General features: G+C 41.8%; 1 protein-coding gene across 1 annotated transcript in view; it reads right to left on the minus strand.

Moving 5' to 3' along the window:
• LOC134607953 (inosine-uridine preferring nucleoside hydrolase-like) overlaps positions 1 to 7,567 on the minus strand; it is a 53,331-nt gene extending 45,764 nt beyond the window's left edge. The window contains exon 1 of the mRNA XM_063450553.1: positions 7,461 to 7,567. The gene's annotated coding sequence lies outside the window, so the exon portion shown is untranslated. The remainder of the gene's footprint in view (positions 1 to 7,460) is intronic.
• Between the last annotated feature and the right edge of the window lie 8,492 nt (positions 7,568 to 16,059).

The raw sequence follows: 16,059 nt of genomic DNA on the forward strand, positions 1-16,059 counted from the left end.
TTGTTAAAGAAGTAAACGAGAACAAAAGGAAAGCAGGATGCAGGATACAGATTCGATGACCAATTGATAGAAGGGCTTGGCTTCAGGTAGAAAATAATAATTGTCCATTGTCTCAAGTTTAGCTGAATGTTTGCATTGCTTTACAAGATCAACACACAGGCTCGATGCAGGGACCCACTGTATTTCCGATATGATGGGGTCATCTTAACCTTATGGGAGGTCATAATGGTGCATTTGCACACAGTCATGTGTATTCATATTTCAAACAAATCACTAAATGGTCTAAAATGTAGGTACAAATTGTATTTATTTGACTCTGAATTCCAAAGTCTACTGAAAAGTGTACACAATGTACTGTACCCACTGGAGTCATATCTCCCCTCACTTGCACAAATACAGCTTTGCATTTTCGACACTGATAAACTCTTTAGAATGAAGTGTGACATACAAAGATAACACCATTCACCAGAAAAACTTAATACACAAAATACACTATATACTACAGTGCTACAACCACATCTAAACACCAATGAAAACTACTGTCAAATTAGAAACAACAACAAAAAATATTTCTGGATATGTAACTGGAAGAGATAACACTAGGAGTGTGCTATTTGAAAAAGTGTTGCTAAATATAAGCCTAGTACATCATACACACCCCTGCATTCACCAACACTAATCTTCAGTTCATTTACATGGTCTGGATAGTAATCTGAAATCCTAAACACTGAGCTCTAATACAACTCAACATAACCTTCAGCATGTGTGCTTATTGTAAAAAAAAACACATTGTAAAGGTAGGTATCCATACATTTCAACCGACCAGTCTTGTCGCTCTCAAAGTGTCACTATCAAGCAAGGTCAGAGGAGTCCAAACTCAGAAGGGGCACAACTGAAGTTTGTGATAGATTCTAAAAGGTGGGCACATACATCCACACAAATTAATAAATATGCATATAGTGAAAAAAACAGCACATTTTGACATGCAACTTCAGCTATGACTAAATTCTTGCTGTTCCATGATGGCCATGGTCCCAGGCCAAACACAGAGATCAAAGGATGTGTCTGAGTGCTGGCCCACAGAGGGAGCTTCATGGCCTGTGTTGAAATTAGAGATCACTTTTACCGTCCAGCCCTCTGTAATACCGGAGGACCCAGGGAGATGGGTGAACTGCTCCTGGAAGTGCATCAGAGCAATATGATACTTTCCATAGAGCATACAGAATAGAGCAATCTGTACTGCTCTAGGTACAGAGCAGGTGTCTAAACCACAGGACCACCAATATCAGGATTCCTCCTTCCCTGGCCCAAGGTAAGGCAAAGGGAGGAGTTTATAAATTAGTTTATTAATTCCTTTATTTTAATCTTCAACCCCTATCCTCACATGCAGCACAGCCCATTCTCCCTTACACAGTACAACTCTACTGATTCTGCAGAACAGAGCCAACCCTCCATCCACACCTATCCACATGTATCCTCCCCTTACAGTATAGCCCTAAATGCAGTCTCTCTCTCTCACACACACACACACACAAACTAAAACACACACTACACTGATCAGCCACAACATTAAAACCACAGCCTAAAATCATGTAGGTCCCCCTTGTGCTGTCAAAATAGCTCTGATGCATCGAGGCATGGACACCACAAGACCTCTAAATGTGTCCTGTGATATCTGGCAACAACACATTAGCAACAGATCCTTTAAGTCCTGCACGTTGCTAGGTAAGGCCTCCATGGATCGGATTTGTTGTTCCAGCACATCCCACAAATGCTCAATCAGATTGAATTTAGAGGGCACAGCAACACCTTGATCTCTTTGTCATATTCTTCAAACCATTCCTGAACAATTTTTGCAGTGTGGAAGGGAGCATTATACAGCTGTAAGAGGCCACTTCCATTAGGGGACACCATTGCCGTGAAGGGATGTACGTGGTCTGCAACAATCTCTAGGTAGGTGGTGCCCAAGGAATTCATATGGATGTTACTTTCATACATACCACCTACCTAGGTTTCCCAACAGAACATAGCCAGGGGCATACCACTGCCTCTGTCTGCCTGCCTTCTTCCCATAGTGGATCCTGCTGCCATCTCTTCCCCAGGTAAATGAAACATGCACCTGGCCATCGACCTGATATAAAAAAAAGTGTGATTCCTCAGACCAGACAACCTTCTTCCATTGCTCTATGGTTAAGTTCTGATGCTAACTTCCCCATTGAAAGGGCTCTCGGGGGTGGACAGGATCATCTTGGGCACTCTGACCAGTGTGCAGCTATGCAGCTCCATACACAGCACACAGCGATGCACTTTGTATTCTGACATCTTTCCATCATGACCAGCACTTATATTTTCAGCAATTTAAGTTACAGTAGCTCTTCTGTGTGATCGTACCAGACAGGCTAGTCTTCAGTCCCCATATGCATCAATGAGCTTTGGGGGCCCATGATCCTTATGCCAGTGTCCTTCCTTGCTCCACTTTTGTTAGGTAGAACCACTTCATAAAAACCAAAGAAAAATAGCTTGCACACTATACCAAATCCCTATGCACATTTAAATAACTGAAGTTGTTTTGTATCACTCTAATGATCATGTGTAAGCTTACCTTCCACATCATAGCAAAACCTCTTGGGTGAGTCCTACACTAACAATTCACCTTGATGCTTTCAGCTAAAAGGTAAAATCTCTACACCCCACAAGATTTGTTGTTTTGGTGAGGCTCTGCCCCAGTCGTCAAGCCATCACTATCAACGTTTTCCTGCTTACAACACTTGAAAATCAAGAACTGACTGTTTGCTTTTTGCCTAATATATCCCATCCCTTAACAGGTGTCATTGTAACGATATAATCAATGTTATTCACTGTTCCTGTCAGGGGTTTTAATGTTGTGACTTATTTGTGTATACCCTATTTTAACACTATTCCTCTTTTGTAGCCAACCAGTCAAACAAATCCCCTAAGAAAAAGTACTGTAAAACCAGCATGATAGCACTAGAATCACTGCTTTTTCCGCATTAAACACAGGGCATTATATCCCACATGAGAGTCCTTCAGCAGGGTCCTGCAAATGGCCTGCCCTGGAAGAGCATCTAAGTGATATGTCCACTATGGAGAAAAGGGGGGTTGTGCACCACCTTTTATTGGGCTTTTCTGCCAGGTCCAGTTCTGAATATGACACCAACACCAATGCCCTGATTCCTACCAGACCAATTAAATGCTCTGTTACCCATGTATTTGTGGCAGGCTTAACAAGTGGTGGCACTGGAACTTTGTGTTATTAATTTGGATGCAGGCCTTTGGTGACAGAGAGTGGTTGATCCTCACTTAGCTTCTGTTGCCAGACATAACTTGCCCTGGCTTTTGGGGGGCATTTGCCCTGAGGGATCTGCCAATGCTTTCAAGGTTAACTAGCCTGGAAAAATACACATGGTAATGTAGTATGGACTGAATGGGAAAGTGAATGTAAAGTGTATACAATATATTGTTTTTGTTGAGGCTATTAACTCTTTTCCCACCCACTAGAGAATTTCAATTTTCAAGACTGACATATTCTTTAGAGTAACATGTGAAATGGTAAGATAACATGCAATTACTATCCCCTATTATATGTTTAGACTGCATACGTAAAGCTGCTCTGGTAGTTTTAGCATTTAGAAATGCTGTGACAGTGCTTATATAAAAAGGACAAAAAAGTGGATGAATAAGAGATGTGAGTGTATATATATTTATTTGTTTTGTTGCTGGGACTATGTACTGGAACATCAGTGCAGACTATAAGCTGAGCCAGCCTAAATTATAGCTCAAACAGTCCCAAATCCCTCTGTCCCTATTCTCTATGAGCTCTATGTTAGTGTATATGCGTGTATAACAGAGCTCCACAGTAATGTCTTTAAACTACAATAAAAATATTTAGAAATCAGACTGTAAATAAGATACATTGTTCTTATTCTAAATTACATTTTAGTTCCAGGACAGAATGAGGGGTTCACACCTATGATACAATGTGTTAAGAAAGACAGAAAAAAAGGCAACTGAGTTGCACACAATTGTATTAAACATGTAACAGCAGCCAACCAGCCAAACTCCTCCTAAAAAAAAAAAAACGACTTTAATGCCGTATGCTAGCACTAGATTAACCACTTTTTCTTTTTTTTTTTTAAATCTTTCTTTTATTATGGCACATGCTTTATGGGGCACAGAATAGAAAGAGGAGGCATTGTGGGGTAGCATAAGGTAATTACAACAGGAAGACACGTAGTGCGCTCCAAAGAAAGATTGCCAATTTTTTGTTTTAAAGCGTCATATGAGTAACATAGGAATACAGGAGTGATAACAGTAGTGAGTCATGTTAATACAAGGAGGATACTGGATGGATAACAGTGCTAGTATAGTAGGCATATTTGTACAATCAGTAACCATCTGTTTGAATGCGCCCATGTTCGCGGCTTCTGGTCAGTCTTGGCTCTCAGGGTTGGACATATATAATATTATCGTGATAAAATGACAATGCTACTAATTGTCCCACCTAAAGACTTAGCAATATGTTACTGGGCTGATTACGTTAACTATGCTAGCCCAACTATGACCTATCTAATCATGCTTGTTCGTTTAGCCTGTATGACAGGATGCGATCTGCAGCTAATATGCTCTCTGTACTGCCGCTAGGTCTGAGCTGTACATGCTTGGTAGCGGAAGGCAGGGTAAAATGAAAACGAAAACGCTGGGGTTACATTCAATTTAGAGACATGCAAATAAATGTGACCACGTTAGTCTAGCCATGCAGTAAATAGGGAGATGTAAGTGATAGCAGGCTTCTTTATATTGTCTCTTTCATTACCAATGAGGGATGGCAAATTATGTCTAACCAGTGCGTGAACTGGCAAGAGTCCTGGCAGTGAAAGAAGGTATTATATGTCCACAATCCAGTCCCCTGCGGCCCATGCCGGTTCCCGACTTGCAGGATTTCGGTGTCAGCTCGCAGGTGTGTGTGCGGTGCGTGTCCGTTGCTGGGCCTCTGTAGCTCGCCGCATTGCAGGTGATGGTGAGCGTGCCTCCCTAGGCCTAGGCTGGTATGCTGGCCTGCGGTTTCTTGCCACAGTTTCATGTGTCGCTGGAGTCTGGGATTATTGTTGTGCCCCGGTTCCTCTGGCTGTCGCTGTGGGCGGGTGTTCCAGCATCATGTTCCCAGTGGTGGCTCCTCTGCGTCCGAGGGCTGCTTATCTTCGGCCTGAGGCCTGTGTAGGTGCTCGCGCCTAATGCCATTGGGCCCATCATCAGGTCCGTGGGCCCAGGGTTCCGCTGGATCCCAAGCTTCTCCCTGGGTGTATGGCAGGCTGTGGGGGGGGATTCCCTCCCTTTGAGTGCCCAGCTCAGAAGAAGAGTGAGCGGGTCTCTCGGCATCGGTATCCACTGGTGTGGTGCTTGGAGTGCGTCAGATGCCAGGGGTATCACCGGGTATGAGGGCCTCTGCTTGGTGTTACCCTGTGTGCCGGAGTTAGTGATGTCTGCTAGTAGGCCTGTACTCAAGGTTGCATGTACTGCGCGCGTGGTCCCCGCCATCTTGTGAGTGGGTCTCAGGTCGCATGTCAGCGGTTTCTTAGAGAGCTGTGAGGCCTTGCTTGACTCAGCTTGGACCGGGATCACCCCCCCGGTCCGGTGGGGGGGGGGTACGGGACCGGGTCCGCGGGCTTTTCATGCTTGTCGGGCTCCTTCGGGCGGGATAGCGCTGCGGCGGCCGTCCGCTGCACTCACCGCCAACATAGGTCCCATCTGTTGCAACGGGCCCCATCCTCCGAGGGACTAAAACTTCAATAGCAAGCCTCTCCTCAGCTCAGGCAGCCCGGTTCCGTTGAGGGTCGCGGTAAGTTGCCGATGTTTCGTCCCAAAAGATTATTTTACAGGCTATTTATGACCCAGTTTGCAGGAGCTGAGCTGTCCTGCGACCGCTCAGCTCGGCGGCCCGGCCCCGCCCCCCGATTAACCACTTTTTCATGTTTATATTCTCAAAGTGAATCCTAAAGAGACACTATAGGCACTCAAATCATAAGGACAGCCAAGCATCAGTTAAATCCCCATAGGAATCCCCTATTCATTCCTATGGGGAGGGCCTGAGGCGATCCCCGCGTATCAGAGATGCCGGAGTGCTGACATCAGAGAAGCCGGAAAGCGGACCCAGCCCCAAGGGCCATCAGCGCAGGGATCGCTTAAGTAAATAAAGTTGTTTTAACCCTTTTTTGGCCGGGGCCTGCAAGGGAGGTGGGAGGCAGAGGGAGCTGTAGAGTTAGGGATACAGCTTTGTATTCCTGACAATATAGTATCCATTTAACATAATGCTGCCCAAGTCAGTTCTGTTTGCCACCTTGACTTAGGCAAGGATGACATTTGTGGAGGTATATCTTTCAATCTCTAGATTTACTGACTGCTTACACATACACACAAAATGATTTAAGGCGGTGAAAAGTTCAGACAGCCAGAGGCTTCAATTCTCTTGTTAAGCAAGAAATCGGGAGGTTGTGTCACAGGTATTGTATATCGCTATAGTGAAATGAGCACTGAATGCTAGTACTTACTTAACTTAGTTAAGTGTTACTGTATACAAAGCTATAAAACCTTTACTGCATACAAGGCTATACAATTTTTTTAAATCAAAAAGCACAAGTAGCAGATTTAGATTTTTTTCATGGGAGAGTTTAAAGAGGAGTGATACTATAAATATATTTTTACATCTGGTCACTTTCAATGAACTTGCTCTGGAATGCTTCAGGGTATTTATTCTTTAGTAATTATCTCAAAGATTCCTTCTCCAGTTGTAATAACAAAATGGATTGAGTACTACTGGTTCTCATGTTTTTCCTAAAAATGACTTTTGTCCATGATTAAAATTATACCCTGCTATGCGAATACAGAAGGGACATCGAGGCATCAGCATCATGTAAGCAGTATTTGACTATGAAGGAATGTGGAGGGGTTGATGAACTTTCCCAGGCATGGGTCTTTAAATGTAAAGAATAGATTTAGAAAATAATACTAAGAACTATTTTCACAAAAGGAAATATTTATTTCTTTATGACAAAGCATTAATCAATTAGCTTGAGCGATAAATTATAAGTCAGAGACTGAAGTTTTTGCCTGTTTTTTTTAACTCAATTATTTCTTTGTTTATGGTAAAAATACTATAAATATGTTTCAATAAAGCATACCAGTGAGTGAGCTACACTATGATGAATACATACATTTGAATATTATGCAAATTTTAGTACCAAAACTACAAAATACATCAGAAAATATATTGTGTATTCACACTGTCTAAAAGTAACATTTACATTTCTTTTCCACGTACCTTGTTTAATGGTTCTGAATTTGAAGTCCCCAAGAAAAAGCAACTTATATGTATCTATAGCGACTGGACTTGAGCAAAAGAATGTTTTTTGCACAGCTGAGATTTAACTGTATTTTGCACTTACTTTAGTTTAGTTAAAACTCTTTGTATCAGAGTGTATTTCGGTTCTCCTGTATTTCTCTGTATATTTGAAAGTATTTCAAAACTTTGTTGGGGGATGTTTTGAGTGTGGAAAGGATTCAGAAAGGGAGGAGTTACCAACAAGACTCACTTGCTATACAGTCCCAAATTGTGTCATATCCTCAATACAGTTGATAAGTGTTTTTTTTTTCCTTTGCTTTGTTTTTTTTGACCCCGATAAATTGACAACCGAGACATGTAATGTGCATTATATGAAAAAAAATACACACCACACCAAAAATCGTTGTTGGATAATGTTAACATAAGGATGTCAAGAGGTAAGCTTCTTATCAAATAAACTATATACAGAGCAACAAAATGTAATCCGAATTTGTAGAATAATAGGCAGCCTAAATTGGAGCAGGACAAGTTTTGTGGTTTCACTCGGGGGAGCTGTAACATATGCATAGTCTATTGCATCAATATTTGCTATAATTAATTTAGAACCCCTTAAGGACGGAAGCAATTGTACAAGTTCTGATCAAAACAAAATGTAAACAAAACCTGGAATTTGACTGTCTGTACAACCATAATGCACCTATTTCATATTAAGTGCACGCATATTATGTACAATTTGGTCATGAGAAACAGGGCTTTTATTTTGCATCAAATATTTATATATAAAACATAATTTAACATGAATAAAATGTAAAAAAAAAATGAGAAATCAGGAAATGTTATTTTTTTTTTAGTTCTGCGTGGCATTTTAACTGTGAATGTCATAATACTGTTCGCTTTTACTAAAAAAAAAACAAAAAACACATTTGTATTCAGTGATGTCTCAGTAAAGTAAAACTGTACCCTCCATGTACAAGTTTTATGGTGTTTCGGAAAGTTAAAAATATAGCACATTTTTACATTTCACATAGTTATATGTGTTAGTTTATACACCTTGAAATTTGCCAGACTGGTTATGTTGACCTTGAGAGCGTATGGTAGCCCAGGAATGAGAATTACCCCCATGACAGCATACCATTTGGAAATGTAGACAAATGTATTATACGAAGAAAATGAAAAGAATTAACCTAGGGCCAAAATTTAGATATCACAAGGCAGAGGGCACAAAAAGGGGGGTAACCCCTAAATAGTGAATATCATAGAGAATAAACAAAAAAAGAAAAAAATGCCATTCTACCTGTGTATGATTTACCGAGAAGATTATAGGCTTAAAAAGTAACTTTTAATAAAGAAATCTAAAATAAAAATATATTAAAGAAAAATCATATGAACAACAGGAGTGGGTAGAGACTATACAGTGAGTAAAACTCTGACTACTTATACAAGCTGTAAAAGTGTATACATAACACTAATGCTGAAGCAATACTGTTTTGCTACAATATAAGAGCAGTGTATTCCCAAGTAATAGAAGTGATACTATATTATATATCACTAATAGCTGTAACAAGAGGGGGGAGATAGGACGACTGCTAAACCAGTGCTGTCAAAAGTTAAAAGATTTATGAATAAGTAAATCCCTACATGATAGTACAACTAACGACATGGGTAAGCTCAACATACAATAATTGATAATGTTCTATGGTGCTTAACCTCTGAAAGATCCAAGATAATGGTTCAGCTCAGACAGATTTCTGACAGACGGCGATTAGCCAGTTAAATATCACAAAAGCTGCCTAGATCATAGCAGCGTATTGATAATAAATTAAGGTTGCTGTCAAGCAGTAAAGTGTAAAATAAGGGGTTGCTGACCTGGCTCCGTTTTTACTCCAAGATACCTAGCAGTATATTCTAGTGTAACAACGGCTGCCTGCACTGAGTTAGGGGCTCTGGACACATACTGACACATTATTGATGTCGGCACCTAACTCTCTGCTTATCAATTGCTAAATTACCAACATCAAGTTCTTTCATGTCCAGCATCTCAGGAGTGCATATTGGAGACTCTTAACACTAATTTAAGTGCTCTGTACATACTTTATTTCTCTTTCCTTTATTATGTTTATGGGGGGAGATTGATAAGACCAGGCATTTTATTAAGGGGTGCCCTCGAAGGCACAAGACTCAGGAATCTTTATTCTATATGCCTTCCTCTGTCACTGTCTGTATATTTTCTACTACCTATGCAACCTGTTCAAAACTGTTTGCAAACCCTCTCTTTATACTTTGACCTACTATTTAGATGCAGCTAGCACTTAGGCAACTTGTGTGACTTTTAACCGATTAACTGTTGCCTGCCAACAGTCCTTCACAGGTGAGCTACTACTTTGTGCTCCACTGTGGTAAAGCATAAGATAACTCAGTGCAGGCAGCCGTTATTACACTAGAATATACTGCTAGGTATCTTGGAGTAAAACCGGAGCCAGGTCAGCAACCCCTTATTTTACACTTTACTGCTTGACAGCAACCTTAATTTATTATCAATACGCTGCTATGATCTAGGCAGCTTTTGTGATATTTAACTGGCTAATCGCCGTCTGTCAGAAATCTGTCTGAGCTGAACCATTATCTTGGATCTTTCAGAGGTTAAGCACCATAGAACATTATCAATTATTGTATGTGGAGCTAACCCATGTCGTTAGTTGTACTATCATGTAAGGATTTACTTATTCATAAATCTTTTAACTATTGACAGCACTGGTTTAGCAGTCGTCTTATCTCCCCCCCCTCTTGTTACAGCTATTAGTGATATATAATATAGTATCACTTCTATTACTTGGGAATACACTGCTGTTATATTGTAGCAAAACAGTATTGCTTCAGCATTAGTGTTATGTATACACTTTTACAGCTTGTATAAGTAGTCAGAGTTTTACTCACTGTATAGTCTCTACCCACTCCTGTTGTTCATATGATTTTTCTTTAATATATTTTTATTTTAGATTTATTTATTAAAAGTTACTTTTTAAGCCTATAATCTTCTCAGTAAATCATACACAGGTAGAATGGCATTTTTTTTTATTTTTTTGTTTATTCTCTATGTAGACAAATGTAGACCAAAGGTATTGCAAATGGGGTATGTCCAGTCTTTTTTAGTAGCCACTTAGTCATAAACACTGGCCAAAGTTATCATTCTTATTTGATTGTGTGAGAAAAATGAAAAAAACTAATTTTAATTTTGGGCAGTGTTTGTAACTAAGTGGCTACTGAAAAAGATTGGACATACCCCATTTGTAATACCTTTTGGTTGTCTACTTTTGCAAATGGTATTCCATAATGGTGGTAATTCTAATTTCTGGGCTACCATACGGTCTCAAATACAACATAACCAATCTGAGAGCTCAGGCAGAGCTGCAGACAGCCATTCCAGGCCATGTGACCGCGAGGACCCCATGTCTGAACCTGCCGGAGGGGGACTGTCTGGGCTTCCAGGCAATCCCCAGGATCACGACAACCGGAATGTGATCGGCCCAGACCCAGTAAGTATAAAGGACATCTGGGACATTCTATACTGCCCTGCGTCATTTAGGACCGCCCCAGCCAGGATGGCATAGAACGCCCGCCTTCCTTAAATGGGTAAAAAACTCAGAAGAACTAATTTGTGACTTAGTTACAGGTTCAGGTGACAAAGAGTAAAACTATGTATTGGTTATTCAAGCTTACAGTTGAAAGAGAATATGGATATAGTTAAACAAAATATAGACTAGCAGTAGGTTGAACCAGTCCAACCTGTTCTTATAGGCGGCTATATTGACTATAGTATTCAGTCACCATTGTTCACTATTGAAAACAAAGGGTTATTTGTATGTTCTTAATCCATGCATTTAGTGAATTAGACTATCATTAAATAGTCATTAGACATGGCATTTCAGTTTCAAACAAATTGTAATTTATGCAAATTTTGGGCGATCAGCGATTAGTCTGAAATACCAAACTCTGAAATGCTATATGGACGATTCATGAAAAGGACAATGGACAAAACAGTTTCGTTTGTTTTGTGATTCAGAGTTCCATCTGCAGCACACAAAATATGGATTGATCTAGGCACAGCCATTAAATGTTGATTTTATTCAAAGATCAAGTGAGAAGTGACCGATATTAGGAAAATAAGGAAAAGCAGTAAAAACACAAAACAATATTATGTATTTAATAACTATACAATACATGTTTGGTTTATTACTATTCCTCTTATACTCCTCTTGGTTACTTCTTCTCACTTGAACTGTGAACCAAATATTTATATTTTGCAGTACACTGACTGGACAATTTTTACATTATTTTGGTTCTCCTAAATTGTTTTTCCTGAAACAATTTAAAGGAGCACTATAGTGCCAGGAAAACAAACTTGTTTTTCTGGCACTATAGGGTCATTAGGTCCCCCCTACCCTCAGGGCCCCCTTCCCGCTAGGCTGAAGGGGTTAAAACCCCTTCAGCCACTTACCTTTCTCCCTGCCGACGTCAGATCCCAATGCGCATGCGCTGCAAGAGCCGCGTGCGCATTCAAACCGCCCATAGGAAAGCATTACTCAATGCTGTGATTTTCACAGTGAGAATCGCGGAAGCACCTCTAGCGGCTGTCAGTAAGACAGCCACTAGAGGCTGGATTAACCCTCAGTGAAACATAGCAGTTTCTCCAAACTATGTTTTGCTATGTTTTCAGCTGCAGGGTTAAAACTAGAGAGACCTGGCACCCAGAGTCCCAGACCACTTCATTGAGGTGAAGTGGTCTGGGTGCCTATAGTGGTCCTTTCATGTGTGAAATTCTACTGCACCAAAGCACTATGAAATGAACAACATTTTTACATGGAAAATAATTTAAGATTAAAGGGACACTATAGTCACCTGAACAACTTCAGCTTAATGAGGTTGTTTAGGTGAGTGCTACAGCTACCCGGAACCTTTTTCTTGTAAGCACTGTATTTTCTGAGAAAATGTAGTGTTTACATTGGAAGCTTGGAACACCTCTTGTTGCAGTCAATCAGACGGCCACCAGAGGGACTTCCGAGTTCAGAGGCCCTAAAAAGGCCTCTCGTCCGATGCATTCTGGGTGAATACATCAGACGGGCTATCAGCACACAAAGCACTGTGAACGCACTTTGTGTGCTGAAAGCCCGAACCCACAGGTATGCTATCTGGCCACAATAGTGCTTGAAGGGGGGGGGGAGACCTACTCAGGGGTGGGGGCCGGGGGGGGACAGTAGGTCCCCCCCCTTATTGTGAATTTTAGGGCCCCCACCTGCCGCTCAGGGGTGGGGGCCAGGGGGGGACAGTAGGTCCCCCCCCTTAGTGTGAATTTTAGGGCCCCCACCCGCCGCTCAGGGGTGGGGGCCGGGGGGGGACAGTAGGTGCAGCGCGAAGCCGCTGTAGGCATTGCGCATGAGGGTTCAGTAATGTGGCAAAAAAATTCCCAGCTCCCCAGAGGCTGTCCTGGTGCAGCGCGAAGCCGCGCATGCGCACCACATCTCTCTGAGAAGCGTCCTATTGGGCCCCGCGATTTCGTCGTTTTGACGAAAAAGGGGGCGCGGCATGGCTGGGAGCTCGGCGCTGGAACGGAGGTAAGTTTTTAATATAAAAAAACCTCAAAAATAATTTTTAATCCATGAAAGTTCATATAAAAGCAAGAAGGAAGGCTGGGGGACCTGTCTTTCTTGCTTTTATATGTTGACTATAGAGTCCCTTTAAGTTTTTTTCTTTTTTTTTTTGGCTGCACACAAGTCTAATGGAATGCAATATGAACTATTCATGTTAAGAACAATCTTTTATGGGGCGGAGTCTGACCGGGGAGCTGAACAGACGTGTTTACTGTGAGCTCCAGATCCTGAACACTTTTTCGGCAGAAATCTGCGGGAAATCCACAAATCCTGCACCCCAGTTCACCCTGCCTTGTCACACGGGGGCAGAGGTACCGGGGGACACCTTGCAAGTCTGTATGTCCGCTGTACTGCTGAACCGGAGGACCAAGGCCTACACCTCACTGGGCTCGCGAGAGACGGCCGCTCTCCCAGCTCACCACACCATGAAGCACCCGCAGTATTGGACCTCCCTCCCCCCCCAAGGACCGGTGGGGGTTATCCCGGTCCCCACTAGCATGTATTATCGGCCCACAAACACTGCAGATTCTTCACAGCATGTTCTGAACCAGCAAGCTGAGTATCACAAAATGGCGACCACAAACCTAAACGCCGAGCCTGCATCCCCTCAACCCCTTCACGAACGCCTGGATGCTCTGTTGCAAAGTTTTTGGGAGAAACTGGAGCAGCGGAAGGCACAATGAACCCCCAACCGACATGAGGTGATGGAGCAGCTGGAGGCCACAAGACAGAGAGGGCAGACCCCGGGCAAAACCGCCATATGACAGGCGGAGTGCCCTTCTAGGCAGGGGCCCAACAGGAGACTCTCCGCCGGCGGCGGAGAAACATCAGGGCCCTCCACAGCGCCCACAACAGGAAAGACCCGGCCCCGAGAGGTACCCGAGTCTGTGGACACAAGGTGCGGGCCCAACATCAAGCCTGGAGCTGGGGAGAAGCTTTGCGCCGTACTCAAATCACCTCCATGTTGGCCCAACTGACACCTCCGCTGCTGAACAACCGATTATCCCTTCGTTCAACACCAACCATAATGCTGACTGGGATCGGCTGAATGAAACCAAGACCCCAGGCATAAAAGGCCAGACCACAAGCTGACGGACACTCACAACCTGGCGCAATATTACCCAAGCAACCTGCCTAAGAGATATGAATAACCTCATGTTTTGTGTTACCAATTACTGCACCTAAGTTTTACCAGTTATATTTGTATTTTGTAGAGGCATTAGCTGAGCCAGCCATGTCATTTCAAGATGTGTATTTAGACCATGCGGCATTTTCTAGTGTCAGACCGCCGTACTTGTATCTAACTTACTTACTCCAATAGACGTATTACATGACAGAGAGACACATTCCCACACCATAAACTGCAAGTGACTGACTACGACTCTCACACGCCGGTTATATTTAAGCCACTCTTATTATCCATACGATACACTCACCATGTAAATGCATAACAGACTGGGTGGCAGCCACCGGAATTTACTAGATAGGCATGCATTGGAGGTATATTGTCTACACAATACTGGCCACAAATGTATAACTGATCGGCATTCGCCACTAATACCACGTAAATTATAGTGGAGCCTTTATATCTTGACTCGACCTAGTTTCCATATGCCACAGCCCGATACATAACGGGCTACAGCACGGCCTAGCATGAATCTGTCTTTTGTGTATAATGCTTGTTCTTAGCCTGTCATTATAATAGCTTACGTGCACTGTGCAATGAGCGCATGCTTGTGAATAGCTGGTACCAGCTGGTAAAATTACGCAAGTATCTTTGTCTGCATGCTCAATAGACGACGAGATGAACCCCTAGTCGCAACTAGCTAACACGTTACTTCTTGCTGTGTTAATAATTCAATATGTTACTAATCTGATTCTCAGATCCATAGCTTGTATTTTCAACTAAGGTTTAACGACAACATTTATTTTATTTCCCTTTAAAAAAACGAGGCATCGTAATTCTGGAAATGTAACCCACTCATTTCTCTTCTGTACCCCATCTTAAATGCCTTTAATAAAAGAAAGATTGACAAAAAAGATAGATCTTTTATGTTATGCAATCCATAACAAGCTAAGTATATACTTCCATGTAAGGATACTATAATTAATAATAAAAAGTAAAGTAATAATGTGGTTATATAAAGATACTATTTTATGCAAGTTTATATAACCTGATGTCAAAATAAATGTAAAGTAGAACAGTAGTCTTGGTTTCTTGAAGACTGGAGCAGAAAATATGACACTTTCAGAAAATAATAATAAAAACTGCGTGGTGTATTCAAGACATTGGCTCAACCAGGGCCAGGCTGGGAACCAAAAGCCATAAAAAAGGGAAATGGAAAAGATAAATTAAAACTATAAATGTTTCTTAAGAAACGTTTGGTAATGGGACTGGAATGGTGAATGTATGATGTTGCATAGCTGTAAAAAATGACATAATCTTGTTGATTTTGAAGTCCTATGAGTGTGCTCTTCACTTTGGCTGAGATCATCAAACTTTATGATCTCTTTATGATCTCAGCCAATTCAATGCAATCTCCCACAGAAAAGCATTGGGAGGCTATTGTGTGGCAAAACGCTGCACTGCGCAGCACCAGTCAGCATCTCCTCATAGGAGATGTGGATATCCACATGTGGCTCAACTTCTAGTCCCCTCTTTGAACATGCACGGTGATCTGCTGTTGACGCGCATGCGCATATGAACCTCTAGGTAAAGCACCATTTTCGAATGACGGCTGTACCGATCATGTGATCTTCAAGCAAGGTAGATGGATGGGCACCTTTTACTGAAATCCACTCATTTACATAAGATTGCTGGATGTACCAATTATAGACTTTAAATCTAACAATGTCACTTTCGGTTTATGTCCGAAAGCCGGAAGAATTCTAGGAAGCCAATGATAACCTTTTACCAACACCTGCTGCTACTAAGAACATTAACATTTTGAAGGAGCCCCACAGTGAAACACGTTAAATGTGTTTTTTAGCCAATTTTGGCTTTATATAAGATTTTCTGTTTGTTTATTATTTTGTTGTTGGAATAAAGTTTATCCC

The sequence above is a fragment of the Pelobates fuscus genome, chromosome 4, assembly GCF_036172605.1.
Source record: "Pelobates fuscus isolate aPelFus1 chromosome 4, aPelFus1.pri, whole genome shotgun sequence".
NCBI lineage: Eukaryota > Metazoa > Chordata > Amphibia > Anura > Pelobatidae > Pelobates > Pelobates fuscus.